This window comes from Schistocerca nitens, chromosome 11, assembly GCF_023898315.1.
Source record: "Schistocerca nitens isolate TAMUIC-IGC-003100 chromosome 11, iqSchNite1.1, whole genome shotgun sequence".
NCBI classification, from domain to species: Eukaryota; Metazoa; Arthropoda; class Insecta; order Orthoptera; family Acrididae; genus Schistocerca; species Schistocerca nitens.
The window spans coordinates 155,656,849-155,684,479 of NC_064624.1; the positions used below are offsets into that span (position 1 = coordinate 155,656,849).

General features: G+C 39.4%; 1 long non-coding RNA gene across 1 annotated transcript; it reads right to left on the reverse strand.

Annotated features, from left to right (window-relative positions):
- Positions 1–238: 238 nt before the first annotated feature.
- On the reverse strand, positions 239–26,665 carry LOC126213186 (uncharacterized). The gene is made up of 4 exons (XR_007541106.1): positions 25,771–26,665; positions 14,489–14,686; positions 10,616–10,759; positions 239–1,881 (listed from the first exon to the last, which is right to left on the reverse strand). It is a non-coding gene; the product is annotated as an uncharacterized LOC126213186 (long non-coding RNA).
- Positions 26,666–27,631: the final 966 nt, after the last annotated feature.

Below are 27,631 nucleotides of genomic sequence, written 5' to 3' on the forward strand. Positions count from 1 at the left end.
AGTTGGTGAGCAATGGGAGGGATTAAAATAAATGAAATGTTGTCAGGTGAGGAGCTATTTGTTGAGGAAGTCAATGGTGCTGTACAGTAGCGGAACAACATGTTGTAGCATTTATTTCAAATGGGGGTACAGATGGATAAAGAAGACTTAATGCAAGACCCCTGCATGTATATGTTGCTATCCGAAAACTAACAAACACAAGTCTGATAACCAGTCCTTTTATACAAATGCAGTTGGCAATGTCAGGGTGTATTGGCCACATGACCAGAGTGGCACTATCATTTTAACAGAGGGCATTTAGAGTCTTAAATAACCAGGGAGTTTGGACACACCCTCTCCTTCTGAATCCTTCCTTATACCCATGAGTGCTGGTTTGTGCAGGCCTTTGTTCATTCTGGTCCATACAGAGATACACTTATCAGTATTCAGTAACCTACAGGTTTAACAAATCCCACAGGTTTCTTAAAAACACTTGAAACTGTGTTATCAGCCAATCGAGAACGATATCCCCAATTCCGTAATGTTGCTCCCCGTTTCAGTACCGACGGGTTACGAGCCTGGCTCTGAGGACGCTGTGTCGAAAATACAGAATCTTCTTTTGTAAGCCTCTTTCTTCCGAGGGAACGAGCTAGAGGCAGTACTATCTGGATTACACACGTTGTTGCTGCTTACAGTGAAAGTTGAGGTGGAATTCCCTCCAAATCCAGAGGCCAAGGGCTCTGCCACAGCTAATAATAATTACATTGATACTAGCTACACTTCTGTGCAGGTAAAACAGGTGGGTTACTAGAACAACGGAACAAGTCTAGAGTGTGGGATTATAATCTTTTGTAGGCTGGACCTTTAGAGTGAATTCCGCAGGATTCAGACAAAAATACTATCTGCTTTAGAGTTTCACGAAAATATGTGTAAGACAGATAACAACCTATCAAAGCTACATTTTAAGATAAAAGTTAATCGAAGGACTATGACCTTTGACACGGTAGCTGTGTTTGTTTACAGTCAACGGCCAAGGAAACTTCTCACTGGCAGGTAAGGATCACAGTGCAAAATTGTGACATTCCCCATCACATGGCCACCAGAATTCTGCCAGGGCGCAGAATGCAGTGCCTTAAAATAACAACTCAATCCTATTTTTTCCTTTGTTACTTTGCCCACACCACAGCAATTCAGACCCCTGCAAAAAGCTATCTCTTGCAGAATTACTGTGAAAATTTGCGTTCAACCTACTTCTTTTCTAAATAATAAGATTTTGTTCACAATATATGGGCATGGTGTTACAACCATTAAAAAAAAATATAGGGATAAATATTAACAAATCCTTCTAAAAGGTTTACATTAATCTCCAAACATTTGGTAAGGTTCCTGGAGACATATCACAAATTCTTCAGGCCTGTCCATTTGCGCACACACTCTGAAATGTCTCAATATAGCTGTTTTTACAAAAGCACACGATCATGCCAATAACCAACAGGAAACAAATTTTTTGTCGAATACTTATTGCGTCAACAGAAACCGTAACACGACATGAAAGTAGAGACCTATATCCACGTCATCTACATTTACTGTCTTTGCTGAACCAACATTAGCGTCTCCTCATATGAAATTTTTGAAGTTCAGATAAATAGTCTGCGAACTCTTCAAAAATCGCAATTGTTTTACCTGCTTAAGAACCATTCTGATGTGAATGACCACAACTAGAATTGCACAGTGTGTACATTTTTTAGCAACTTATCACAGAGCTATGCTGTGTAGAGCTTCCTGTAGGCCGTGTACCCCATCTTTGCCTTATAGCAACTTCTGACGACTGCAAGATGCACCAGCTTCACGCACAGAAGAAACTTCGTGTCGTACCAAGAAACAGTGCTGCCGCTTCTGAACCTGCGACATCAAATGAAACATGATTTTAAAAATGAAGGATGAGACAATTTTATTTGCAACACACAATTAGAAATACCAACTCCCTATGTTCCTGCAATAATAATCAGACTGTCATAACACAATGGTCCAGATTACAAATGGGTTTACCCAAAGGGTTGTTTTTAGTGTCTTAAAAAAGTAGAGATAATAAAAAATTGCAAGGGTGTTTCACTTGGTGTTATCAATAAAATGATCTGTATACAATATTCTAACGTGTAAGAATCAAATGCATCGTTATCCTGGGTAAGTACCAGCACTGCAAAGCCCACCCTCATATGTTTCTGATTCTGTACCACAATTCTCCTGTTTTCACTATAGTGAAAACAAAAGCCTTACTGTAGTGTACAAACTGCACTACAAATGAGCTGAGGCAGTGACAACACATTGCCATCTGCCAGGTTACATTTCAAATTCCCAAACAATCTGATTCCACTTTCTACAGGGTGTTAGGAAATTCCTGTTACGAACTTCTAGGACTTGTAGAGGGGAGTGAGTACACAATATTTTGAATAGGAACCCAGGTCTGGAAATGTATCATTTCCATGCTGCAGCTGTTTGAAAATGTGTTTGCTAGGTAGGTTTGCAACAGGGTAGTCAGGAGGGAGTCTGTGTTTGTGGAGGTGTGCTTACATCGAGTCGACTGATGTCATTTGATGTGTACCGTATTTACTCTAATCTAAGCCGTACTCGAATCTGAGCCGCACCTGAAAAATTAGACTCGAAATCAAGGAAAAAAAATTTTCCCGAATCTAAGCCACACCTGAAATTTGAGACTTGAAATTAAAGGGGAGAGAAAAGTTTTAGGCTGCACCTCCAAATCGAAACAAAGTTGGTCCATTGTAACATGAGACACAATTTAGGTCCAATGAATGGCGATACAGCTACAGTAGTTTGGTTTGAGTCGTAAGCTTAGCAGTTAAGCTTTACCAGGTAGCCATTGTTATGCATCAGGCACTCCGTCCGTATTTATACGGGTACCCTTCCTTTTTCAAGTGCTTCATCTGGTTTGAATCGATTGCTTATTTTTCTTTGATCTGATAAGTGCCGTTCTCTTTGTTATAGGTGTTTACGTCACTCTAAGCTGAAAATGCATTATTGTACAGTGTCATGCATTGTTTGTCGCATTTGTTTACGACTTGTCGCCGCTCGTGGCATGGCTTGCTTTTGTGCGCGCTACTGCCGCTTCCAATTAAAAAAAAAAAAAAAAAAAAAAAAAAAAAAAAAAAGAGAGGAATCGTCTCATTAGGAAAAAATGGCAAGAGACTGCTATTTGTTGTTACTTACACTGCTGCTTTCTTTGGTAATAATCAACAAGAACCAAATAATAGACTGCGTGTGATAGAAGATGTTGTGAAGGAGAGATTAGTGAAAAATTTTCTCCGTTTGAAAATCTTTGCAGACACCTCTTTAGTACATTACATTCTGCACAGAAAGTAGAGTCATCTTAGATTTAAAAATCTAGTGAGTTGTCGTGCTTCATTTCTGACTGTATCACTATTTGGCGTAATAATAATACGAATATAAACATGGCACGATATGTATATTCTTCCACGTTTGCTGTTGTCTCACTCTAGTTTCGTAGTTATTATTCTTATGCTGAAGAGAATACTGCATGTGATTCACAATTCATAAAAGTTCCTATTAGCAACCATCTCTTTGTCACAGTTAGGAAAAAATTCAGAACGAAGAGTTGGCCTTATTGACAAACATCCCAAACAGCCTTGCCAGTCGGATTTTCGTAGTACATTGAAAGGCTGCTACATTCGAAGATGAACAATACGGAATTTGTATTTACTTCGTTGGATAATGTATGAAAATGCAGTGGTTGAAACTCAGGGCGGAGAAAAAATCTCGCCTTCCACCTTTTTTTTAAATTTATTTACCGACGCAGACGTTTTGGCACCAGTATTTATCTTTGTGCTTGCAAAGCATGCCTCTATAGCGCTACATATATTCGACGGCAGAAGTTAGTTGTGGCGGCACCTACCAACATTTTACAGAACTTCCACTAACTTTGCACTCAATTCTAAGCTGCCGGCGGTTTTTCGGATTACAAATACCGGAAAAAAAGTACGGCTTAGATTCGAGTAAATACGGTATCCTACCTCTCTGAGCTGATTCGAGCCTCATTCACATGTCTGTGGGTATCAGAGCAACCTCGTTGAGTACACATTTGCAGCAGGACAAAGCTCTGTATGGCAAAGCTCATGGTACTCGAAGAGCTGCTCGTTGCCTTTAGCAAGCTCGTTAAGCACAACATCTGACTCCACTACACTGTTATACAATGGCTTTAAGAAAGGGGTACCTTCACTGCCACCGGCCGCGGTGGCCGTGCGGTTCTAGGCGCTCCAGTCCGGAGCTGCGCTGCTGCTACGGTCGCAGGTTCGAATCCTGCCTCGGGCATGGATGTGTGTGATGTCCTTAGGTTAGTTAGGTTTAAGTAGTTCTAAGTTCTAGGGGACTTATGACCACAGTTGAGTCCCATAGTGCTCAGAGCCATTTTTGAACCTTCACTGCCAGCAGGCACAGCCGCAGTGCTCCCAGGAGACGTCGCACAACCAAATTGGAAGATGCTGTACTGCATCGTGCTGAATTCTCATCGACAAGTTTATGAGCAATTGTGCAGGCATTAGATGCTGCTCCCAGCTCCGCCTGGTATGTTGTTGTTGAAGAATAACTTCTGCCATACCACCTCCATTACTACATACCATCTCTAACACACAGACACACAAATGGGGCTCAAACCGGGCCACAGAGGTAGGAGAGAAGACACGACAAACAAATCTGATGTAAGAACCTCTCACCACGACTACCATGCTGCAGACCTAAATAGCCAACATGCATCTAAACAGCTGTAACACAGAAATTGTACATTACTGGATATGGGTTCCAGTTCAAAATATTATGCACCCACTCCCCACTACAAGTCCTAGAAGCCGGTAACGGGCATTTCCAAACACCCTGTACACAGGTAGGCCACTTATTGGACCATTTCTTACAGAAGACTCTGCCAAATCCTTTCTATTCATTAATAATGCATTTCGATTCCACCAAACAACCGGCAGGTGTTCAGAAATTGTCACATCGAGCAGTGCAGGTATCGCTGACTCAGTTTAAGCACAGTATAGATCACAGTTAGCACTATCAGTGCCAAATACTATCTCGTAGAGACTAGAATCTGATAAAGATAATCCTGATGTACACCATGAGCTGTAATTCAAAAGTATTTACATGCCAGTTTGGTATTCGGGCACATAGCCCATGAACAATAGCATCTGATACAGAGGATAAACATACATACACATTTCAATATCAATAACACTGAATATTTTGCACACACTAAAGCAGAGACATTACATACTGTGTACATCTGTATCAATCAAAATGTCTGTTAAGCATAAAATCTTTATCCTGATTGAAAATGACAGGGATTTGAAATTGATGAAATGTATGATGAGATAAAAGAAATTATTCAGGTAGTGAAGGGAGACGGAAATTTAATAGTCACGGATGACTGGAATTCGACAGTAGGAAAAGGAAGAGAAGGAAATGTAGTAGGTGAATATGGATTGGGGCTAAGAAATGCAAGAGGAAGCCACCTGGTAGAATTTTGCACAGAGCATAACTTAATCATAGTTAACACTTGGTTCAAGAATCATGAAAGAAGGTTGTATACATGGAAGGACCCTGGAGATACTAGAAGGTTTCAGATAGATTATATAATGGTAAGACAGAGATTTAGGAACCAGGTTTTAAATTGTAAGACTTTCCAGGGGCAGATGTGGACTCTGACCACAATCTATTGGTTATGAATTGTAGATTAAGACTGAAGAAACTGCAAAAAGGTGGGAATTTAAGGAGATGGGACCTGGATAAACTGACTAAACCAGAGGTTTTAGAGAATTTCAGGGAGAGCATAAGGGAACACTTGACAGGAATGGGGGAAAGAAATACAGTAGAAGAAGAATGGGTAGCTCTGAGGGATGAAGTAGTGAAGGCAGCAGAGGATCAAGTAGGTAAAGAGACGAGGGCTAGTGGAAATCCTTGGGTAACAGAAGAAATATTTAATTGATGAAAGGAGAAAATATAAAAATGCAGTAAATGAAGCAGGCAAAAAGGAATACAAACGTCTCAAAAATGAGATCGACAGGAAGTGCAAAATGGCTAAGCAGGCATGGCTAGAGGACAAATGTAAGGATGCAGAGGCTTATCTCACTAGGGGTAAGATAGATACTGCCTACAGGAAAATTAGAGAGACCTTTGGAGAGAAGAGAACCACTTGTATGAATATCAAGAGCTCAGATGGCAACCCAGTTCTAAGCAAAGAAGGGAAGGCAGAAAGGTGGAAGGAGTATATAGAGGGTTTATACAAGGGCGATGTACTTGAGGACAATATTATGGAAATGGAAGAGGATGTAGATGAGGATGAAATGGGAGATAAGATACTGCGTGAAGAGTTTGACAGAGCACTGAAAGACCTGAGTCGAAACAAGGCCCCGGGAGTAGACAACATTCCACTGGAACTATTGACGGCCTTGGGAGAGCCAGTCCTGACAAAACTCTACCATCTGGTGAGCAAGATGTATGAGACAGGCATAATACCCTCAGACTTTAAGAAGAATATAATAATTCCAATCCCAAAGAAAACAGGTGTTGACAGATGTGAAAATTACCGAACTATCAGTTTAATAAGTCACAGCTGCAAAATACTAATGCGAATTCCTTTCACACGAATGGAAAAATTGGTAGAAGCCGACCTCGGCGAAGATCAGTTTGGATTCTGCAGAAATGTTGGAACACGTGAGGCAATACTGACCCTACGACTTATCTTAGAAGAAAGATTAAGGAAAGGCAAACTTACGTTTCTAGCATTTGTAGACTTAGAGAAAGCTTTTGACAATGTTGACTGGAATACTCTCTTTCAAATTCTGAAGGTGGCAGGGGTAAAATACAGGGAGTGAAAAGCTATTTACAATTTGTACAGAAACCAAATGGCAGTTATAAGAGTAGTGTGGCACGAAAGGGAAGCAGTGGTTGGGAAGGGAGTGAGACAGGGTTGTAGCCTCTGCCTGATGTTATTCAATTTATATACTGAGCAAGCAGTAAAGGAAACAAAGAAAAATTCGGAGTAGGTATTAAAATCCATGGAGAAGAAATAAAAACTTCGAGGTTTGTAATTCTGTCAGAGACAGCAAAGGACTTGGAAGAGCAGTTGAACGGAATGGACAGTGTCTTGAAAGGAGGATATAAGATGAACATCAACAAAAGTAAAACGAGGATAATGGAATGTAGTCGAATTAATGAGACACTTAAAGTAGTAAAGGACTTTTGCTATTTGTGGAGCAAATTAACTGAAGATGGTCGAAGTAGAGAGGATATAAAATGTAGACTGGCAATGGCAAGGAAAGCGTTTCTGAAGAAGAGAAATTTGTGAACATCGAGTATAGATTTAAGTGTCAGGAAGTCATTTCGGAAAGTATTTGTATGGAGTGTAGCCATGTATGGAAATGAAACATGGGCGATAAATAGTTTGGATAAGAAGAGAATAGAAGTTTTCGAAATGTGGTGCTACAGAAGAATGCTGAAGATTAGATGGGTAGATCATATAACTAATGAGGAGGTATTGAATAGAATTGGGAAGAAGAGGAGTTTGTGGCACAACTTGACTAGAAGAAGGGATCGGTTGGTAGGGCATGTTCTGAGGCATCAACGGATCACCAATTTAGTATTGGAGGGCAGCTTGGAGGGTAGAAATCGTAGAGGGAGACCAAGAGAGGAATACACTAAGCAGATTCAGAAGGATGTAGGTTGCAGTAGGTACTGGGAGATGAAGGAGCCTGCACAGGATAGAGTAGCATGGAGAGCTGCATCAAAGCAGTCTCAGGACTGAAGACCACAACAACAACAACAACAACAACAACAACAACAACCCTGTACATAATTGTGCCTATATGAATACAAGAGAGTCCATCACCTATCTTAACCACATGGCACACACATCATCATATTTGTACAAATCATTTCTCTACAATGCTACACGGCCACCCTTCACAGACGCCTATCAAAGACACGTTGCGGGGTACCCAATGTATGAAACTTCCCAGATACAAGAATTGTATCTGACAGTATATAATTTACACATAGTCCTCAAAGCATTTTCCTTAAATGAAGATGGATACTACATCATATCTGTCCTTTGAACAAATACCAAGGTTCAAGGATCATTGTCACATATTTTATTATACTGTTAGATATTATCAGAATGGGAATCATTAAATGCTATCAAATTCCAATGAAATTATGGAATTTATATAAATATTCACTGACTGTGTGGTAACATTGTGTGTTACGTATAATCTCAGGTGTTACATTCACCTATCATTGTGTTGAGCGGTTAAACAAGGATTTTCTCTTACTGCAGGTATCTGCATAAAATTTCCTTCATAGTATTAGAACACGGTTGCACACTTTTTTTGGTTACCACGCGATTAAAATCCCAGTGAAAAGTCTCTGGGGTGTTGTCTTTTAATTTGGTGCAAACATAACTTATCATGTATGTGCAATGCTACTCAGTATATTTTCCCATATTTAACACAAGAAGACATCAAATTCAAATCAAAATCAGTCCATACTGAGAAACTCACTGCACATGATGATTATACGAGTTGGAAGTTCAGTAAAAGCATATTTAGAACACGATGAACTCTGGGAGTGTGTGTGGCACCAACACCAGAAAGAAGTCAAGACAAGAGCAAAAGTAACTTTGCTGTTAAATCCAATCAATTACATGCATATACAAGATGTTTAAATAGGTATTTGGCATTACTGAGGAACCTATTTTGGGATTGTCCGAAAGTGTTTAAGATTATGTGAACAAAGTCACGTCAATCACTCATAAATTAATAAATACTAAATTTGATGTCACTGATGATTGGCTTGTAACAATGATGTTGCCCTGCTTGCCTGAGCATACAAACTGATGGTAAGGCCCGTCCACACGCAACGATCTGTCTGCGCACATCACATCTGCACAGACAGATCGTTGCGTGTGGACAGAAGATTTGCACCAACCTGAGGTGTGTGCAAACCTGGAAGTTGGGAGTTGGAGGTTTGAGCGAAACCTCTCAAATCTTTGAGTTCAAACCACATCTACGCAGACAAGTTGGAGCGTGTGGACAGGAGATCGCCGCAAATCTGGCGCGAAACAGCTGTTTGCTCAGTCTAGTGTTTGTATTTGTGCGCACAGGGCATTGAAATGGCCGATACTTGTCAGTGTTCTCGAGAGTTTGTAAGTGAATTCACTGAAATATATAGAAACCACCCATGTTTGTTGAAGATTAAAGTAAAGAATATAGTGACTGAGCAGCATACAATGCTCTAATTGAAACATTGCGGGCAGCTGATGCCTCAGCAAACAGAGAAACAGTAATAAAAAAATTAATTCGTTGCGAACTGTTTTGTATCCTGGAACAAAAGTTTGTAACAGGTTGCTTCTACACAGTAGCGAACTGAAAATGCCTACTCAGAAACAAAGTAAACCATAGCTCATTGGCCATGTAGGTATATAATCTCTAATAATATAGGCCTACTGTGTTTCAAACACGTCTACAACACCAAAAATATTATCTGTAACTTGAGACACTTAATTTACTTGACTTGCCTTCATGAACTCATCCTTCAGGACAGTGTAAATAGCTCCACATGTGTTGGGTATTATTTCACTCAACGCTTGTTTCAATATTGCAGTTGAAAATTCCAAATCCTTGTAGCTCCTTCCTGTTGCTATGAATCTTAATGTTGCTGCCAGCCGTTCATGAGGAGAAATTGCCCTTCTCATACAAGTATTTTTTCTCATAATATGAGGGGTTACAAGCTTTAAGAGATAATTATAAGTTTCCACATCTATCCGCAAATAATTTCGCCAGTCGTTAGGTTTGCCGTGCAGCTCCCGCAGTAAATTTACGTGAGAAAACTGCTTTCGCTTTAGCAGCCACTGTCTACACCATTTTGACCGCTTTCTCTGTTTCCTGCGGTTATTCTGAATGTTTTTTGCAACACAAGTTGCGAACACAGACCACAACAGAACTTCCTCCATTTCTATATTTCAAAATAACTGAGTTAAATTTTTGATGTTTACGGGGAGCGTAGTCACTTGCCACTGATATTTCTTTTCTACACCGACAGATGGCGGGCGAGTAGTAGATTGGGGTTTGTGTCGTGCACTCGTGCAGAGTTCAGCATTCTTCACAGAAAAACACCCTAACGCAAAACATGTCCAAGAGAAAACCATGCCCACTAGCAAACCACAGCAAAAGGCAACAAGGGGGCACACGATTACAAGTGAAACAAATATAGGCACATTGCCAGACAATGCTGCATAATGAAGAAAATGATAAATAAATCTTATGAAAAGAAGATTCTGGCCAGAGGGGCTGCACAGAGAGAAAAATTAGAATTTAAAATTCCATCATCAATGAGATCGTTAGAGACAGAGCAGGAGCTCAGATTATGAGAGGAAGGGGAAGGAAACCGATCGTGTTATTTTCATAGGAACCACACCGGCATTTGCCTGGAGCAATTTAGGGAAAGCACGAAAAACCTAAATCTAAAAAAAAAAAAAATCAGGTTATACATGACAAAAAAAGTTATGTTAACTTGAAAGACATAAACTGCACCATTCTTGACAAAAACTTACATTAATTTGTGGGTACAGTTCCAGATTTAAAAATCCTCATTTGGACATCAAGCACCAACCAGTCCATTAGGCTGATACAAGGATGTGCAGTTACAGACTCTGTGTCCAGTGCAGTTTTCTGCCACTTCTTATGTCCCATGCCAACTGAAAGTAATGTAAGAAAAAATTTGTTAGGAATGGACCTTATTTTTTCATACACTAATGCAAGTACAAATACAAATTACGGGTGACATCAATATTGCAGTTCTAAGAGGAATTTTGTCAACAACATCTAAGACCAAACCATTAACAGGTATAAATATTAAGGTCCAACCACTTGCAAAAAAAGCCATGTCTAGAAAGCTGGCTGGTTTTTGTTATTTAATTAAGAAATATTGCAAAAGTTCAGATTTTCTCAAACAAAATAATTACTTAATAGTTTCAATAATGAAAGCAATTGCAGTTTCCCTCTAAAAGGATTTTCTGTTCTTTTGCAGTAAGCATTGCATGCTGCAGTCTAGCAAAGAGAGAGAGAGAGAGAGAGAGAGAGAGAGAGAGAGAGAGAGAGAGAGAGAGAGAGGGGGGGGGGGGGGGTACTGGCAAAGATATTCACTATAAAATATTCTTGAGCTGTAGATTCAAAAAGAGAGATCATTCAATCTTTTTGTCAGTATTGCACAATGACAGTTTTGTGTCTCAAAGCATGAGGCACGTCTGGAAAGTTAAGAACCATTTGGGAAAATCTCACAAGACTTTTCTCAAAACAAAATTTATTTTTACAGGAAAAAGCATTTTTAAACTGTCGGTCTACACAGATGCCACCATTGTTCAGAAATTTGTCATGGCGGAAAACCACCTTTTCTATGCCCTCTTCACAGAAAGATGCCGCAGTGAGACAGCCACTGTTGAATACAGATTTTTGCACTGTCACTGCTGTCAAAGCACCTTTCTCCAAAATCACTCTTCAAGTTCAAGGACAAGTGGTAGTCAGAAGGGGCAAGATTGGAGCTGTACAGTAGGTGACTGGACTGTTCCTAACCAAACAGCAGAACATGGATGCCCACTGCCATGAGGAAAAACAATGCCTTGACTGAGCATTCCATGCATTTTGTTTTGAATTGTGCAATGAAGTTCTCTCAATGGTTCTCAGAATTATATTGCAAGGAACTCAACAAGTAGAAAACAACTCACAAAACGGTGTTCGGCAATGAGCCTCCACTGGCGGCATCTTTCTACGGAGAGGGTACAGAGAAGTTGGTTTCCTGCTGTGACGAATGTCTGAACAATAATGGCAATTACACAGGAAAATAGTGTAAGAAATGGTATTTCCTGTAAAATAAATTTTGGTTGAAGTTTTTTTTTTCTTTTTTCAAAACAGAACTTACTTTTTGGACATGCCTCATACACAACTTTCATGGAGTGTTTGACAACATTATGTTGTTCTGCTGACACACTTTAATACACGGTAGACCTCCTCTTAATCTTTCTACTTCTAGTGTTAGTAGGACACCAGGAAAATGCACCTGTCTACAAGTGAGACACTTACAAAACACTTGGGTGACCCATTCAACAATATTGCTCAAGTGTGTGGGACCTGTCTCACATAGGATTAACAAGAAACAGTGAATGTACACAAAGAAGTGCAAAACGAATCATGAAAGTTTCTCTTTGACACACAGAAGAGCGAAACGAAGACGATTCCAAAAAAACAAGCTGGCAAAAAGAACTGTCGCAAACTCTCATAATGACAACTTACAATGTTTGAAGGACTAACATGATGTGAGGAATATATACAACCCTCTACACCAGGGATCCCCAAACTATTTTGGACAAGTGACCCCTTTTCCAAAATGAACTGTTACCTCAGACCCCCAAGGCCAAATTACCTACTTTTAAGATCAACCCCCTTATTCATAATGATCCGCTAACTAAAACAGCTGCTACAGAGTGTTATTTTTCATTCCGACTTAGGTCAATAAAAGAAGACAGAGTGAGAATTAGAAATGCTTTAAGTTAGCAGACTATTATGAATAACGGGGGCTATCTTTAGTTTTTCCCTATTGATACAAAATACCTAGGTACTAAGGTACCAACTAGAAAACTTTGCACTTGGTTAAGTGAGTAAAGTTGACTTCATTTTCTCATCAAAATTTAACAAAATAAAAAGACATACAATTCAGTAAATATCAAGTTTAATTTATAATAATTATTACAAATTAAGTAGTTAAAGAATCTTAAGTAGGTAGGAAATTATATTTAAAAAAGTATTAATTCGCAAAGAGAAAATAAAACATTCAGTGTGATGGATGAACCTGGTGACTATCTACCAATCTAGCTACATCCGGTTCAATATTGGTGAGTTGCAGCCTTAAATCTCCACGTTCATTGATTTTCAAACGGTTTCTTTGTTTCGTCAAAATGTTTGTTACCACACTGAAGCTTTTTTCAACTAGGTATGATGATGGAAAAGCGATAAGGTATTTTTCAGCAATGTTCCACAATGTAGGATACTGTGTTTCAATGTTGTGTTGCAACCAGAACTTCTGATAGCCTTGGTTGAACTTCTGCTTAAGCTCTTCGTCTGTGCTCAAATGTAATCACCTCTTCTTGCATTATCACATTGGCTTCTTCTATGGCTCTGGTATTGTACGGATTCATTATCCATTGAGGAATTTGTAAATTTAAAAGATCCTCAAAACCTCTCCATAAAATCCTTGTGTAATGCATCCAAGTGAGTGACATATAATAAAATGTCATCATCTTGAAGCATTTCTGGTAATTTTGACAAATGCGGAAACTGCAAATATTCTTTTTTGCCTAAATTTTGTTTATAACGGATTAGTTTACCCACGAAGGCCGATATTATTGATTTTGTTTTAATCAAGTTAAGATCGTCACCCTGCAGTTGCAAATTAACTTTGTTGAACATTCCAAAGATATCAGTTAATTAATAAATATCTGTTTTACCATTGTTCAGATTTTCTTTCAAATTCAGATCTTTTTCTTGTAAAAACTCCAACACAGATTCAAAAATGGCTGAAAATCTTTCTAAGCAAGAGCCTCTTGATAGCCTGAGAACTTCAGTGTGCAGAAGTAATCGCGTAAAGACTTCGTCGTTTTCCTCACATAGCTGAGCAAATAACCGAGAGTTCAAAGAATCGCTTTGAATCTTGTTGATAGCATGTATTTCATATTGTAAAGACTTATGCAATCTAGGACTCAGCTTTTTTGCTACTAAATGCTGCCTGTGAATCACGCAGTGAATGACCAGTACATCAAGCAGTTGTCGCTTTAAGTGAGCCATAAAACCACGATGATGACCAACCATAGACGGTGCACCATCAGTCACAACAGAAACAATGTTCTTCCATGGAATAGCTTTGTCAGTAAAAAATGTTCCACGGCCTGAAAAATCGATTCTCCTCTGGTATCTAAATATGTAGCAGAAAGCAGTTCTTGGCACATATTTTCATCTTTGATAAATCGAACATATCCTAACAACAGAGCTTCATTGCCGGGCTTCATTGCCGGGTAATGTGGATTCATCCAACTGGAGAGAGAATCTGTTGGTCTGTAAGAACTTGCATAAAACGTTTTCCACATCGCGTCCCATCTCGTCTATGCATCTCTGAACGCTGTTATTGCTCAAAGGCATTCTCTTTAAAATATCATGTGCAGGTTTGTGCAATACATTGTTAAGGACCTCCGCAATGGCTGGTAAGATAAGCTGCTCTCCAATTGTGTGGGGTTTCCCCGACTTCGCTATTAGTAAAGATATATTATAGGACGCTCGTAAACCATCATCTTTCATAGATGATGACGCAAACATCGATCTTATGGATGGCCTTTTGTCTAGTTTTTCTTTAAGTGCTTGAAAAAATGACATGGGCTTACTTTTTTTGTCAGCATGTACTCTTGATAAGTGGTCATCCATTTTTAAAGGCTTCATGGCATTGTTACTGAATACTTTTTCACATATGAGACACATCGGCAAGTGCTGATTTGATGGAGATGCAATAAATCCAAACTTCAAGTAGTCCAAACTGTATTTTCTGTATTATTGTGTCCGCCATCATAAAACTCTCAGTAATCCTGCAAATAAAAAACTACCTAAATAAAAAACAATAATAAACTGTTAAATTTGCATGCTATCTTATTTTTATCACACCCAGGTAATGGATTCTTGTTAGGTATTACTGACTTACTCATTGATAAACTTGGATACCTATATTAGGTAAGTAACTATAGTAGGTAATTAGGTATAGAAAATTCATATTAGGTAAGTAGGTACCTATCAGCATAAGAACGAAACCCAAAGCAAACTGAACACTTCAACATTTAGATACCTACCTACTTAACAACTTAAGTGTAAGTAATTTTTACAAATACTTTTAAACCTACCTATTTAAAATAAGTTGTATGTTGTATTTACCACTTTTTCAGTCACTTTACTTCACTTAATTTAGCTATGTAATAACTTTGTAATCTCTTGAAATAAATGAGTACTTATACGAGTTATTATCGTTCAAGCTCCAACGAATTTCAAAACGCAAATGAACTTTCAACCTCAGTGCAAGCTCATTAAATAGTATAATATCAGGAACATGTTTGGACTCGATCACGAATTCGTTCGTGTTAAATCGTGTAAGCGTCAAATAGAGAGCAAGTCAAAACGCGCCTGAAAGTCGTACGCTCGAACTCATTATCTTGCACAAACTTGTCCACACAGACTTGCCGAGTTTTTCATCTTACACGAACTTGAGACTTTACATTACTACAACAATGCTATTTCCTACAAAAATATTAATTATTCTTTGTACACGTGACACAACATAAACAATACAGTACCTACCTATCTTGAAAGTTTTAAATAACTTGGGTTAATTTAATAGGGGTCGATTTTTAGACCTTGTCGACCCCCAAAATCAGTTCTCGTTTATGTCGACCCCTAGGAAACCGATATCGACCCCAAGGGGTCGATATCGACCACTTTGGGAATCCCTACTCTACACACTACTCCCATAGTGGCAATGGCAGTATTAGACTAGTTACAGCACACACATTCTACCCATGCTCCGTACTCAAATGTATCAGCAGATCCTTATGTATCCTCTTGCCACGCCTTTCACATTGGTTTGCACAGTACAGATGTAGATGTAGCAAAAGTTGTTTCTCTTGTATGACAGTAAACCTTGGCTATGCTTGTCCACAATAGCATAAAACCCTACAAACTCTTGCTTGATCATTCCCACATTATTATGAACAGAATGAGATTTTGTAGGTACATAAGTTAACTATTGCACAACACCTAAGAATAAATGGGTAGATAAAAAATCTACTCACCAAGCAGCAGCGGGAGGATGCACACAAGTATAAATGTTAAGGAAATTTGTAAGATTTCAGAACCAGTGGCTCCTTCTTCTGGCAAAAGGGTTGACGGGGATGGAAGAAGGATGAAGAAAAAGGATTGGTGAGGTTTAGAAAATGGGGACAGTTTGGAAATGTTGCTCAGAACCACGGGTCGGGAGACTTGGTGGTCAGGATAAGAAGGAAATACAGTTAGAATGTCAACGGGTACAACAAAAATTGGTCATTATATAATGCGCTGTAAGATGCTAATGATATTTGTTTATTGCCTTTCAGCAGAAGTTGCTACAAAAATCAAAAGCATTACATTTGAAAACTATTTGGAATATTGTTAGATGGAAGACGGGGAGGAATAAAAGAGCTATAGAGGACTTCAATATCAAACGTGACTGAAATCTTGTATGAATTATTGCACACACTAGCCAATATTTTTTACAAACAGTTCTTGTCAGTATCAGCACAAATAGGCTACAAGGGCTCTGTTGATGAAGCCCCGAATCTTATGCAAAATACTATCCTCGGAAATATTGGTAAAAATCCACATTAGCCTTGTCACAGTATCTGAAATTAAAAGATGAATCATCACTCTGAAGAGTGAAATTTCACTGGAGTAGATAATATCTCTAACAATTTATTGAAACAGCACTGTGGTTATGTAAGCGATGTACTAAGCCACATTTTCATGCATCCTTGTAACATGGAACTGACACACTCCAACATGCAGTTATGAAAGCCCTCTTCAAGAAAGGTGAAACAACACAATTTACAAATTACAGGTCAATTTGTCTCCTCACTGCTTTTTCAAAGCTATTAGAAAACCTCAAGGATACAAAAATTTTGGAACAAGCAATCTACATTTTTTAAATAAAGTTCTAGTCTCTAAATGACAAATTGATGAGAACAGGATTATTGTGTGAGTTATCAAACCATCAACTCATATGATGCACTGAAAGCTTTGGATCAAGGCAGTCAGGTAGATGCAGTATTTCCTGATTTCCGAAAAAGCATTTGACACAGTACTGCACCTACGTTTATGAGGTATGAAATGAAAATTGTGACTGGATTGAGGACTTTCTCGTAGAGAGGGTGCAGCATGTTATCTCAGATGGAGAGTCATCATCAGATGTAGAAGTAACTTCAGGTGTGCCCCAGGGAAGTATGTTGGAACCCTTGCTGTTCATGTTGTATATTACTGACCTTGCAGACAATATTAACAGTAGTGTTGTAAAATTCCCGGTAATTTAAAATCGAAGAAATATTCCCAGGGAATATTGCTGGTAATATTCCAAAATTCATAAATTCCTGGGAATTTATGATTAATTATAGCAAGATAGCTCGAAAAACTGTTAATAGGTAAAAATAGGTAAAAGCAGTAATTATATGGTTAAATCAAATTTATAGTGATTTGGACTTAACCTCCTTGTTAGAAATAAACACATTTTTTGGTTTGCAATGTTTTAAATATCAAAGAATTAGCCCTAGAACTGACAAGTATCGACTCTTACGTTACCTACAACTGCCATCGTCAAAATAATCAACCTTTAGAAAAACCGAGTTTATAATATTGATATGCCATCAAGCGAGTAACTTAAGTTACTAAAATATAAATGGAAGTTTGTTTATTCAATTTGTTGAGTTTTCTGTCCATGTTAGAGGTATTTTAGGCTATAAAGTTTAAAATACTCTTGCATATTTTGTAAACATTAGTCATTGAAAATGGTATTTCGGGGAAAAATTATGCGAATAAACCAGCCAAGATTTATGATTTACTTGAAAATACAAGTGATTTCATTGACAAAGAACACGATAAAATATTAATTAACAATTCTAAAAGTAAAAGTGATAGCGATATTTCGGAAAATAAATTTATAAATCATAATTCATTGCAGGAAATGAGGAGTCTTTGAATTCTGAAAGCGAAACACCTCTAGTCATTTGTTTGGAAAAATTAAAAATATACTACAGATAATGGCCAGTTGAGAATTATGGCTCCAGAATTTTTTTTTTTTTTGTAAGTTTAGGTTTCGTTCAGAGTAATGTGGAGTTTCAAAATGGTTCAAATGGCTCTGACCACTATGGGACTTAACTTCTGAGGTCATCAGTCCCCTAGAACTTAGAACTACTTAAACCTAACTAACCTAAGGACATCACACACATCCATGCCAGAGGCAGGATTCTAACCTGTGACCGTAGTAGTCGCGTGGTTCCAGACTGTAGCGCCTAGAACCACTCGGCCACTCTGGCCGGCAATGTGGGGTTTCAACTTGCCTAAAAATAGTAGGCCTAGTGAACATTTTAAATTATCCCCCCCCCCCCCACTTACAGTAAACGATGTTTTGCTTGGGATTTGCGCAGAAATTAATGCATGGAATGATAAATCTTGGATTAAAATGTATGAATTTACTTAGTTAACCTAGTTTTAAGGTTCTTTAACTGTTAATAAGTGTTAAAACATTCAAAAACTAAAAAAATTTATTCTCGACAATATTCCCATTTTATAAGTGCCCTCCCACTGAGAATATACCCGGCCCACATCACTAATTAACATTACCCTCAGACTTTTGCAAATGATGCAATTATCTACAATGAAGCACTGTCTGAAAGAAGCTGCATAAACACTGTGTCAGATCCTGATAAGATTTCAAAGTGGTGCAAACATTGGAAACTTGCTTTAAATGTTCACAAATGTAAAACTGTGCACTTCACAAAACGAAAAAAATGTAGTATCCTGTGACTATAATATCAGTGACTCACTGCTGGAGTCAGCCAACTCATACAAATACCAGGGTGTAAAACTTTGTAGTGAGATGAAATGGAACCATCACATAGGCTCAGTCGTGAGTAAAGCAGGTGGCACACTTTGGTTTATTGCGAGGATACTGGCAAGAGCATTCAGTCTACAAAGGAGACTGCTTGCAAATCACTCATGTGACCAGTTCTACAATATTGCTCAAGTGTGTGGGCATGTACAAAATAGGACTACCAGAGGATATTGAACGTATACAGAGAAGGGCAACACGAATGGTCACAGGTTTGTTTGATCTGTGGGAGAATGTCACAGAGGTACTGAAGCAACTGATTTGGAAGACTCTTGAAGATAAACGTAAACTCCTGAGAAACTCTGTTAACAAAGTTTCAATAACCAGCTTTAAATGATGACTCTAGGAATATACAATCCCCTACATATCGCTCACATAGGGATGGTGAGGACGAGAATAGAATAATTACAGCATGCACAGAGGAATTTAAACAATCATTCTTCCTGTGCTCCATACTTGAATGGTACGGGAAGAAACTCTGGTAACTGGTGCAATGGGACATACAGTCTGTCATGCACCCCGCAGTCGTCTGCTGAGTTAGTGTTGATTTGCTTCTGTTTCCTTTTAAACAATGTTCATTGCAACAAGTAGTGCCAGCCCATCACGTGAAGTGAAACGGAGGAAGAAAAGCGTGCTGCACGGCCAAGCACGCGAATTCGTGTGTTCGGTGAGGGATTACTATGAACGAGAAAGGAAAAGGGCCTTTATTTCCTGTTGCTCAGGTTATTAAGAGGACTGCAGCAGCATTGAAAATACGAAAGAACACTGTTGTCACAATACAGAAAGAACAGTACAGTATATATTGTGGTGAGAGCAGCACAACAGGGCTACGCTCAGCAGGAAAGAAGCGGCTGAGGAAAAAGCAAATGACAGCTTTGTGCTATTTCAAGAAACATGCTATTTGTCGTCATATACAGGGTGTACCATTTATCTTGACCACCCTAAATAACTGTTTGTCCAGATGGAAATTACAAAATGTTTCAAGCAAACGTTCGTTAGCCGTCAGGGGGACATCAATCGGCCCAATCGCCTTTTTTTACAAAGATATGAACAGCGGTACGACTTTTTAAAATGGTACTCTGTATTTTTTTATTCGGTAATTCATTTCCTCTCTGAAGACCTATTAAAAACTGTATCACACCTATTAAAAACTGTATTCACTGAAACACAGCGTTATTAAACTAAAAGTTCTTACTACTAAATATATATTTTCACTTGTGTGTTTCATTAGTAAAAATACCGATGCACTGCATAAAAGAAAGTGACTATCATGAATAAGTGACTATCATGAATGCAATATGAGTATACAGCATGAGTTACACAATTGTAAATCTCCGACAGCAGTGCTAAAGGGTGTGCACGGCATTGGTACAAACATTTACACTGCTCTCCCTCCAGACATCAAGTCTAAGTTTGATACCAAATCCATGTTTTGGGAGCCTCTGAGCCAATTTCTTTTTTTTTTCGCCCCTGGAAATGTCATTTTACAGCTTGGATAAGTTTCTTAGTCACAATGAAAAATCTTTTGGATCTGTGCAATATATGTATGATTTAATATAATGTAACACTGAACAAGGAAATATGGAAGCATCCGATCCCGCCCGTCCGCTTTCACACATGACGTCACAAATATGGCGGAAACAAAAACAAACACACACACTTTCCACAAGAAGCCTAATGACACTAACGGGACAAGCGCGGGAAATGGGGTGTTTTGGGTGGGGGGCAAACTAAATATAAACAAATTTAGACGCCTTGCGTAGCTACAACGTGTAAGTGAAGACAGGCATGCATGAATACCCACCCACCTCCCCAGGGGTCGTAACCCCTGCAACCCATAGAAGATAAAGATGCTTCAGTAGCTGATTAGTGTTTTTTGTCTTTTTAAAAAAAAATCTCACGGGATAGAACGAACAGATCAGAAAAGTAAATAAAATAAGATAAAACAGAACTGGAGACAGCCACACTCAAACCAAACTCCGCGCCGTCATGACGTCACACACGACAACACCCTTACGTCACGGGTCAAACCCGACGCGTGGGATCGGACGCTTCTGTCGACCCCTGAACAATAAAGCAGATACTATTTTTTTAACTTTCTACGTCATAATTATCTATAATGCAAAAGTGACCCAGTTTTACTTTTGTCTTTTTGTAACGTTACTACATATGTACTGATCTGTGAAGAAAGATCGCACAAACTGTCATAAAAAAATGAGTTGACAGACTATATCTTTGTGAGTTTATCACAGACGGATCAAAAGACTTAGAACAAAATAAGTAAAACAATGTCCCCACACCAACAAATTACAGAACAAATTTTAAAGTATTTACAGGCATTCAGTTGCTTCATTTCACTGGTAGGTTTACTTCTGCAGCTTTATGATCACGATGTTAAATTTGGAAGAAACTGGTAAACAGTGCACCTACAGTGTAAGACGGCTTTTTCTTTGTGTGCTGCTGACTGTTGGCGTAATGAGTGACAGGAAGTGAACACAAATCATTAGTCGGATGTCAGCAGCCAATTAGAACTCTCGTTCGTAATGTCCTATTGTTCATAAATAAAGTTGGATATACTATTTCCATCTCTTATGTTAAAATCTAACCACATCTTCGAATTTTTTGGCTAACTTAGAAATAAGACATAAAAGTAAATATCGTTACGACAAAATATATCTCAGACTACGCTACACATAAATCTACTACAAAATCATTTTTGTTGTGAGTTTGTGCTTTGCCAACTCACGGTAAAATTGTCACAGCCTTCCTAATCTCCCCCTCAGGAGACACCGCCTTAACGAAACACTGTCCGTGTGGGCGACGGGGTTTGTGTGATCCAATGAAGTGGAGGGCTATGCCGGCGGTGGTGTAACTACCGGCAGGGCCTCCCAAGCCGGACAGGTCTCCATAGAGGATCCAGACAAAGTGTCTCACAACCTCCTGTCTAGTGTCCTGTCCTGTCCTGTCCTGTCCTATTCTGTTCTGTCCCATCCTATACATTCCCTTCCTTTCCTTTTCCTCCTTGTGATTGTGTGGCAGCAGACACAGTCCCCTAATGTGGACAGCGGAAGATCCTCGGAAACCAGGACAACGTTGATGCACATAGGCCTTACTGCGAAGGGATGGATAGCGTTCTGTAGTCGTGGTGAAGACATCTAAGGGGTAAGGCCCTGAAATAAAACCTTGGCAGGTGTCCAGGCCACGAGGTGGCAGCCTCACCAGGACACTCGGGGGCTGTGGGCTGATAACCTGCACCACCAACAAACACATATCACAGAAACTAAAAGGAGAAACAGCCGGATGGATCTTAAGGATATGACCTTTGGCCTGAAAAGGAAAACCCGTATTGGTTTTTGATTTGTAAGGACGTTGAGAGAGGCAGGGAAGCTAAGACAGGTTGAAAAAGAGATGGAGAACTATCGACTAGATATATTGGGACTAAGTGAAGTAAGGTGGCCAGACTCTGGGGAATTCCGAACACAAAATGGTGGAGTGTTGCTGTATGCGGGTCAGACAGGTGAGAACGCGATGCACAGGAATGGTGTAGGGCTCTTACTATCTAAAAGCAGCAAGAAGAGCTTACTGGAGTGGAAACCAGTCTCAGAAGGGATAATAACCGCACGCTTTAAAACAAATGTCCGATATGTCACTGTAATTCAATGCTATGCACCTACTGAAATAGCTAAAGGAGAATTAAAAGATGCATTTTATACGGAGCTTAACAGAGTCCTTAGACAAACAAATTCTAGGGACATAAAAATTTTAATGGGTGACTTGAACGCAAAAGTTGGTTCAGAAAATGAAGGGCTTGAACATATCATGGGCGTGCATGGCATGGGGATCAGGACTGTAAATGGTGAACTGTTGATAGATACATGCGCTGAACATGACCTAGTCATTGGAGGCACATTGTTTCCACATCGTAACTGCCATAAGATAACGTGGGTTTCTCCAGACCACGTTACCGAACATCAAATAGACCACATAGTCATAAGCCGCAAGTTCCGACACTCTCTGTTAGATGTCAGAAATAGAAGAGGGGCAGACGTCGGAAGTGACCACCACCTAGTTTTGGCGGAATTCAGACTGAAGATAGTGGCAAATAGAACCAAGCTCAATCATAGGTGCAAGAAAATAGAGGTGGCAAGATTAAAAGACCAACAGATCAAAGAAACATTTGCCCTTGAACTACAAAACAGATTTCAGGTGCTCTCTGAAGAAAACTTTGTGGAAGAGGGAATTGAAACATGCTGGCAAAAAATCAAGAACAGTTATTTAGATGTGGGAGAAAAAAATCTTAGGGTTTAAGGCACATCAAAGGAAGGAATGGATCTCCGATGCTATGTGGAATGAAATCAGCTACAGGAAAGAACTAAAACTTAAGTTAATTTTTTGTAAGACAAGAGCGCAGAAGAATGAAGCACATAAAGAATACATGGAGGCGAACAAAAAAGTGAAAACATTGCTACGTCGAGATAAAAGGAAATGGATAGACGAGCAAGCAAAATTAGCAGAAGAGGCAGCAAGACAAGGAAATATGAAAGAGCTCTACAACATTACCAAACAGTTGTCAATGAAGAACTTCAGACATGAAGGACCAGTTAAGAACAAGAATGGTGTGATGCTTACAACTCAACAGGCACAGCTACAGAGATGGGAGGAGCACTTCAGGGAACTGTTAAATTGTGAAGACAACCAAGGGGAACAGGTAAGAGATGTTCCAAAGGAAGTCGAAGAAGATCAAGATATAAATTTGCAGTGCCCCACAATGGACGAAATTAGGATTGCCTTGAAAACACTAAAAAATACAAAGGCTCCAGGCCTAGGCAACATAGCACCGGAGCTCTTAAAAGCCGATATTGAAAGTACTGTTAAAATGCTCCATCCTTTGCTGAAGCATATTTGGCTTGAAGAGAAATCTCCAAAGGAGTGGAAAAATGGCTTGGTGGTAAAGCTCCCAAAAAAAGGGAAATTTGTCAGACTGTAACAACTGGCGTGGCATTACATTGTTGTCAGTGCCCAGTAAGGTCCTCACCAGAATTATTTTAAACAGAATTAAAGAATCCCTTGAAAAGCGACTGCTTAAAGAACAGGCCGGTTTTAGGGCACAACGCAGCTGTGTTGATCTTATTAACACTCTTAGGATCATCTTAGAGCAAAGCAAAGAATTCCAAGCAACCATGTACCTGGCATTCATTGATTTTCAAAAGGACTTCGATTCCGTGAAACATAAAGTGCTCTGGCAGGTGTTGCGGAAGTATGGCATACCACAGAAGACCTTAAACATCATAAAAGATCTATATGATGGCTACGAATGCTGCATACTCCACAAGGGAAATATGACAGAGCCCATAAAAGTAACAACTGGAGTCCGGCAGGGTTGCATTTTGTCACCAACACTTTTTCTTCTCATTCTAGACTCTTATGAGAAGAGTCACAGCAGGCAGGAGACGAGGAATCCACTGGGGGATCCACGAACGTCTGGAGGATTTGGATTTTGCAGACGACAAAGTTTTATTAGCTCCAAGGCTGAATGATATGCAAGCTAAATTAAACTTGCTGAAAGAAGAAGCTGAGACTGCTGGCCTCAAGATAAATACAGGCAAAACAAAGGAAATGAGAGTAAATTCAGGGAACATGGATGTGCCACTGTTAATAGGTGAGCAGCGAGTAGACTGTCAACTCATTCCTGTATCTGGGTAGTATAGTGGCGGAAGATGGTGGAGCTGGAGATGACGTGAAAAACTGCGTTAAAAAGGCAAATGCTGCCTTCATACAATTGTATCTAATATGGAAAAATAGAAATATCACATACAAAACAAAAATCCGTATTTTTAATACAAATGTGAAGGCTGTCCTTCTGTATGCCAGTGAAAGCTGGAAAATGGATAAAAAGATAACAACCCAGTTACAAAGCTTCATAAACAGATGTCTTCGACGCATCACGAATATCTGGTGGCCAGAAAAAATATGTAGGCTAATGAGGAGCTCTGGCGAATAACAAACCAGATACCTATAGAAGACCAGATACGAGAGAGAAAGTGGGGCCGGTTGGGGCACGCCTTGAGAAAACCAGATGGAGCCATCGGGAAAAAAGCATTGGAATGGAATCCCCAGGGAACAAGGAAGAGAGGAAGACCAAGGGCCACATGGAAGAGGACAGTGGAAGGGGAAGCAAAGAGAGTCGGCAAGACCTGGGCAGAATTGAGGCAAATGGCCAAAGACAGAGACAGATGGCGAGTTCTCCTGGATGCCCTATGCCCCCATAGGGGACAAAGGAATTAAGTCAAGTTAAGTGTTGTTGTGGTCTTCAGTCCTGAGACTGGTTTGATCCAACTCTCCATGCTACTCTATCCTGTGCAAGCTTTTTCATCTCCCAGTACCTACTGCAACCTACATCCTTCTGAATCTGCTTAGTGTATTCTTCTCTTGGTCTCGCTCTACGATTTTTACCCTCCACGCTGCCCTCCAATGCTAAATTTGTGATCCCTTGATGCCTCAAAATATGTCCTACCAACCGATCCCTTCTTCTAGTCAAGTTGTGCCACAAACTTCTCTTCTCCCCAATCCTATTCAATTCAATACCTCCTCATTAGTTACGTGATCTTCAAGTTAAGTAAGTCTTCCTAATCTAAGCTTCCGGCTACACTAGAAGTCTGTAGACGCATACAGTTTTCTTCTCGATCTCCATACCAGAAAAAAATCAATTCATGTATTCCGCCAAAAGAAATCATTGGATTCAGCGATTCTCATCGGCTACCATATACTATTGTCCAATTAGTTAGGACCAACAGAAACAAATTGCTAACAGCAGGCAGCAGAAGAGTCAGGTACACTACAAGTTTACTTAAGCTAAGAAAGCCTACAATGAGTCAGAGAAAAAAAAGGTACAACAGAAAAACATGACAAAGGAACATTTAAAAAAATCAAATAAAATGGAACAATCAAGTGGAATACACCGATTCCACGATCTGAAATATCACAACGTACCTTGTAAGAAAGAGTAATCAAGATTTGGTGAACAGGCTTCAGACTAGTTTGATGCAGTCCACCATGATTTCCTCTTCACTTGCACAAAATAATTGTGTAGTACATACGCAACTTTCAATACTTAACATACGAAAATTACAATATGCTGGCAATATTCTTCATAGGGTTTCATCTGGTCTGCTGTTGAGCTATCAATTGGTTGTTTGAACATCTCTGTCGTGGTACCACAAATTTTGATCTTAAGTTTGACGTTTCACTTGACCATCTATACACGGGTAAATCACGTAATACCAACTCTCGATGTATCTGAACTCGTCACAAGCGAGAGAACACGGTTATTAAGGTGAACACTTGTCTCAGTCTCTCTCACTGGGCGAGTGACGCGAGATGTTGCCCCATCTTGCACGAAAACAATGGTTTCCACACAGCTGCTGTACAAAGTCTCGATAACGCACAGACATCATGGTACACTTGACATGACCTCTGGGTGTATTCTCTTCAAAGAAGAACGGACTACGAATAAAGGTGATTGTAATTCTGGACAAGTCACAAGCGGCGTGGGCTACGGCACTTTGAGCACAACACAAGGTTCACAAGTACCCCAAATCTGGCAGTTCTGTATATTCACTGTGCTGTTGCCACAACTGCCTTGAACTTGAGGAAAACTACAATGAGACACAGCATCTCCCAACCGATCCACTAGTACTAACACTGGGACTTCAACTTTCACATAGGTAAGGTCCCATACTGGCACAGAAGGCCTATTACATTTATTAAGGGCCATATCAATGAAATTCAATAAGTTTTGTTCATCAGTACCCACCTGCCAGATGGAAAATGAAGACTGTAGTAGTGCATTTCACATAACTGTCTCTGGTAGCCATTCAAGCAAACTATAAATTATGGTGCATCTTCTGATAAATGCATTTGTCATGTTCATTTTTTAAATATACTATCACGTATTAAATTAAGCGGGCTGGTATTGTGCACCATAATCAAAATCAATTAGAAACTACTAAGATTTGCACCTTGAACTATACAGCTTTTCAAATGCTGAAAATAAGTTAGATAAATTTGTGCAAACAATTTTGACTTCAACAGCTTACACAATCAACAGAATAGTCTTCTGCAAATTAGTTTTTTAAGCAAATTGTCCTACATTAAAAGTGATCTTATGGAAGTTTATAGTTCAGCTTCTTTAAGAAGTGTGAAATGTGCATCGATTATAATTTCATACAGTCTGGTCGAAGTCTTGCTACCCCTCTTCTTTTTTGGTCATGATTTATATTTATTTATTTTGAGCATTTCACAGTTATGTAACAAACATTGATGTTTTATGCTCCAGCTTGCTTGCTTACTGATAGACATTGGTATGGGCACCATCACTGTCACGGCACTAAACGATGTAGCGCCAGGTCCTGTGTGAAATTTTCTGAAGCATACATAGGCAGTGTGATTTGCTGGAATGCCTTTGTAGAAGCTCGCTTCAAATCGGTAATAGTCTGGAATCACTGTTTCGCAACAAGCTGCTTAATTATTTCCTAGAGGGAACTGTCAATTCAGATGTGGACTCCTCAGAGTCCACTCGATCAGTGCCGGCAGATGCAGTGACCTCCTTATCCACCTGCAAGATAACATTCCATCCAATAATTCTCTAACACAGACAGAATAGTCAGCAGGAGTTCAATCTTGTTGAAGCCTACCATCAACAAGAATGTTCAGTCTCTGGAGCTCTAGAATAAACCATTCATGCGACATATGCAAGTAAGAATGTTGAATCAACTGCACTGTCAAGGAAATACAGCCCTATGAAGTGCCTACTGGACAGTAGCCAAGGTCATAACATGGGAGGGATTATTTT